This window comes from Populus nigra, chromosome 2 (genome assembly GCF_951802175.1).
Source record: "Populus nigra chromosome 2, ddPopNigr1.1, whole genome shotgun sequence".
Classification (NCBI taxonomy): Eukaryota; Viridiplantae; Streptophyta; class Magnoliopsida; order Malpighiales; family Salicaceae; genus Populus; species Populus nigra.
The window spans coordinates 18,775,790-18,780,789 of NC_084853.1; positions in this window are offsets into that span (position 1 = coordinate 18,775,790).

Genomic DNA, 5,000 nt, shown 5'->3' on the forward strand with positions numbered 1-5,000 from the left:
ATGTCGCTCCGATTCGTCCCCCCCGAGCCCCTCCAGGGGCACGGCGTCGCGGAGGCTGGGGCGCGATCCGGCAGCGTTCACGGGATCTCGGGACCGGACAGTCCAAGGCTTGACGGAGAAGACCGCTGGTCTGGACATTGGGGCGGTGGCAGCCATGCCACCGGCGGGAAAAATCGGCAGCGCAGATTTGTGCGGCTGGGGGTTCGTCGGGGAAAATCGGCAGCGCAGATTGTCTGACGAGCATGGGCTGGACGCTGGACTGTCCAGGCCAGGCAGGAAAAGTCGTCGAGGGGACACGCTGACGAAACAGCGCTGGTTCAGGCACGGCGGGCAGTGCTGGAATCGGCAGCGCCGACGAAATCGGCAAAGTCGGCAGAATCGGCAGCGGGTGCTGGCGATGGGTCTGGACGGGCTGGATAGTCCAAGGCTCGACGAGAAAGACCACAGGTTGAGACACTGGGGCAGTGGCAGCCCGCGGGACAGTGTTGGCAGATTCGGCAGCGCAGATTTGTGCGGCTGCAGGTTCGTCGGGGAAAATCGGCAGCGCAGATTGTCTGACGAGCATGGGCTGGACGCTGGACTGTCCAGGCCAGGCAGGAAAAGTCGTCGAGGGGACACGCTGACGAAACAGCGCTGGTTCAGGCACGGCGGGCAGTGCTGGAATCGGCAGCGCCGACGAAATCGGCAAAGTCGGCAGAATCGGCAGCAGGTGCTGGCGATGAGTCTGGACGGGCTGGATAGTCCAAGGCTCGACGAGAAAGACTGCTGGCTTAGACACTGGGGCAGTGGCAGCCCGCGGGACAGCGTCGGCAGATTCGGCAGCAGTGTCTGTTTCGGCAGCGTTGGCTCGGAATCGGCAGAGCCGGCGAAATCGGCAAAGTCGGCAGCAGGTGCTGACTGTGAGTCTGCACGATTTATGGTCCAGGGCTTGACGGAAAAGACTGTTGGTCCAGACAAGGGGGCAGCGGCAGCCATGCCAACAGGGGGGAATCGGCAGCGCAGATTTTTCGACGAACATGGGCTGGACGCTGGACTGGCCGGGCCATGCAGGAAAATTCATCGAGGGGACACGCTGAAGAAACAGCGCTGGTTTAGACACGGTGGGCGCAGTGTTGGAATCGGCAGCGCCGATGAAACCGGCAAAGTCGGCAGAATTGGCAGCGGGTGCTGGCGATGGGTCTGGACGGGCTGGATAGTCCAAGGCTCGACGAGAAAGACCGCAGGTTGAGACACTGGGGCAGTGGCAGCCCGCGGGACAGTGTTGGCAGATTCGGCAGCGCAGATTTGTGCGGCTGCAGGTTCGTCGGGGAAAATCGGCAGCGCAGATTTTTCGACGAGCATGGGCTGGACGATGGACTGTCCAGGCCAGGCAGGAAAATTTGTCGAGGGGACACGCTGACGAAACAGCGCTGGTTCAGGCACGGCGGGCAGTGTTGGAATCGGCAGCGCCGACGAAATCGGCAAAGTCGGCAGAATCGGCAGCGCAGATTTTTCGACGAACATGGGCTGGACGCTGGACTGGCCGGGCCATGCAGGAAAATTCATCGAGGGGACACGCTGACGAAACAGCGCTGGTTCAGGCACGGCGGGCAGTGGTGGAATCGGCAGCGCCGACGAAATCGGCAAAGTCGGCAGAATCGGCAGCGGGTGCTGGCGATGGGTCTGGACGGGCTGGATAGTCCAAGGCTCGACGAGAAAGACTGCTGGTTTAGACACTGGGGCAGTGGCAGCCCGCGGGACAGTGTCGGCAGATTCGGCAGCGCAGATTTGTGCGGCTGCAGGTTCGTCGGGGAAAATCGGCAGCGCAGATTTTGCGACGAACATGGGCTGGGCGATGGACTGTCCAGGCCAGGCAGGAAAATTTGTCGAGGGGACACGCTGACGAAACAGCGCTGGTTCAGGCACGGCGGGCAGTGTTGGAATCGGCAGCGCCGACGAAATCGGCAAAGTCGGCAGAATCGGCAGCGCAGATTTTTCGACGAACACGGGCTGGACGGTGGACTGTCCAGGCCAGGCAGGAAAATTTGTCGAGGGGACACGCTGACGAAACAGCGCTGGTTCAGGCACGGCGGGCAGTGTTGGAATCGGCAGCGCCGACGAAATCGGCAAAGTCGGCAGAATCGGCAGCGCAGATTTTTCGACGAACATGGGCTGGACGCTGGACTGGCCGGGCCATGCAGGAAAATTCATCGAGGGGACACGCTGACGAAACAGCGCTGGTTCAGGCACGGCGGGCAGTGGTGGAATCGGCAGCGCCGACGAAATCGGCAAAGTCGGCAGAATCGGCAGCGGGTGCTGGCGATGGGTCTGGACGGGCTGGATAGTCCAAGGCTCGACGAGAAAGACTGCTGGTTTAGACACTGGGGCAGTGGCAGCCCGCGGGACAGTGTCGGCAGATTCGGCAGCGCAGATTTGTGCGGCTGCAGGTTCGTCGGGGAAAATCGGCAGCGCAGATTTTGCGACGAACATGGGCTGGGCGATGGACTGTCCAGGCCAGGCAGGAAAATTTGTCGAGGGGACACGCTGACGAAACAGCGCTGGTTCAGGCACGGCGGGCAGTGTTGGAATCGGCAGCGCCGACGAAATCGGCAAAGTCGGCAGAATCGGCAGCGCAGATTTTTCGACGAACACGGGCTGGACGGTGGACTGTCCAGGCCAGGCAGGAAAATTCGTCGAGGGGACACGCTGACGAAACAGCGCTGGTTCAGACACGGTGGGCGCAGTGTTGGAATCGGCAGCGCCGAGAAAATCGGCAAAGTCGGCAGAATCGGCAGCAGGTGCTGGCGATGAGTCAGGACGGACTGGATAGTCCAAGGCTCGATGAGAAAGACCGCTGGTTTAGACACTGGGGCAGTGGCAGCCCGCGGGGCAGTGTCGGCAGATTCGGCAGCAGTGTCTGCCGATTCGGCAGCGTTGGCTTGTTGGCGCGGGGGGCCGATTCGAGTGGGGACTTGGGCAGCGGGCAGTGAAAGCAAGAGTTTCCCCGATGCTGCCGGGAAAAACGCTCCCCGGGATGGCCGGGTGAGATGACCCGGCGGCCCGCGACGGGTCATTCAATTCCATGCCCCGTCAACATAACTCCCGATGTACTGTTTGCTTTTTCGGAAGAAGAGATCCATCCCCCCATCCTCGGCCAGCCAAAAACGCTCCAATTAATGGCCGGGTGAGATGACCCGGAGGCCCGCGACGCGTCATTCAAATCACTGCCCTATCGGCTACAACTGCTGATGGGTGGGATTAGAGGCCTGCCATGGTGGTGAGGGGCGGCGAGGACCGTGAAAGCTAGAGTTTTTCAGAGGCTGCCGGGAAAAAGGCCCCTCGGGTGGCGGGGTGCGAGGACCAGGCGCGTCATTCAATTCTCTTCCCTATCAACTTGGCTCCCGTTGGCGGGATTGGAGGCCTACTGTTTGTTACAGGGCTAAAATCGTCAGGGGAAGAGCTGACGAAACAATGCTGGTTTGGATGCAGGGGGTAGTGTTGGAATCGGCAGCGCGGACAAAATCGGCAAAGTCGACAAAAAAGACTGTTGGTCTGGACATCGGGGCAGCGGCAGCCATGCCGACAGGGGGGGAAATCGGCAGCACAGATTTGTGCAGCTGCAGGTTCGTCGGGGAAATCGGCAGCGCAGATTTTTCGATGAACATGGGCTGGAAGATGGACTGTCCAGGCCAGGCAGGGAAATTCGTCAAGGGGACACGCTGACGAAACAGCGCTGGTTCAGGCACGGCGGGCAGTGTTGGAATCGGCAGCGCCGACGAAATCGGCAAAGTCGGCAGAATCGGCAGCGGGTGCTGGCGATGAGTCTGGACGATTTATAGTCCAGGGCTTGATGGAAAAGACTGTTGGTCCAGACAATGGGGCAGTGGCAGCGCGGATTTGTGCAGCTGCAGGTTCGTCGGGGAAAATCGGCAGCGCAGATTTTTCGACGAACAGGGGCTGGGCGCTGGACTGGCCGGGCCAGGCAGGAAAATTCGTCAGGGGGGCACGCTGACGAAAACAGGGGCTGCGGAGTGGAAAATCGGCAGCGCAGATTTTTCGACGAACAGGGGCTGGACCGGCCGGGCCAGGCAGGAAAATTCGTCAGGGGGGCACGCTGACGAAAAGAGGGGCTGCCGCGTGGAAAATCGGCAGCGCAGATTTTTCGACGAACAGGGGCTGGACGCTGGACTGGGCCAGGCAGGAAAATTCGTCAGGGGGCACGCTGACGAAAAGAGGGGCTGCCGCGTGGAAAATCGGCAGCGCAGATTTTTCGACGAACATTCGTCAGGGGGGCACGCTGACGAAAAGAGGGGCTGCCGCGTGGAAAATCGGCAGCGCAGATTTTTCGACGAACATTCGTCAGGGGGGCACGCTGAGGAAAACAGGGGCTGCCGCGTGGAAAATCGGCAGCGCAGATTTTTCGACGAACAGGGGCTGGATGCTGGACCGGCCGGGCCAGGCAGGAAAATTCGTCAGGGGGGCACGCTGACGAAAAGAGGGGCTGCCGCGTGGAAAATCGGCAGCGCAGATTTTTCGACGAACAGGGGCTGGACTGGCCGGGCCAGGCAGGAAAATTCGTCAGGGGGGCACGCTGACGAAAAGAGGGGCTGCCGCGTGGAAAATCGGCAGCGCAGATTTTTCGACGAACAGGGGCTGGACGCTGGACTGGGCCAGGCAGGAAAATTCGTCAGGGGGGCACGCTGACGAAAACAGGGGCTGCCGCGTGGAATGGCAGCCTACACGCAGATGCGAATTCGGCAGCGCACGATGGCTTGAGCAGGTCATGGGTTCGACTTGGCGCGATCTGAAACCTGGACGAGGGACTGTCGACGCTGGACGAGCCAGCGCGGTGGCCTGTCGTGCCCCGTTCAGGGGGGGCCTGCCGCGGAGACAGCCCTCGCGGGCTCGACAGCGCAGGCCAGCGTCCCCGACGTCGCTGGCCGCGGCAGGCGAGCTGCCGGGGTTCCCGCATTCCTACAAGAAAACGTCGTGCTTTCCACATGAAACCAATCCAGTAAAAT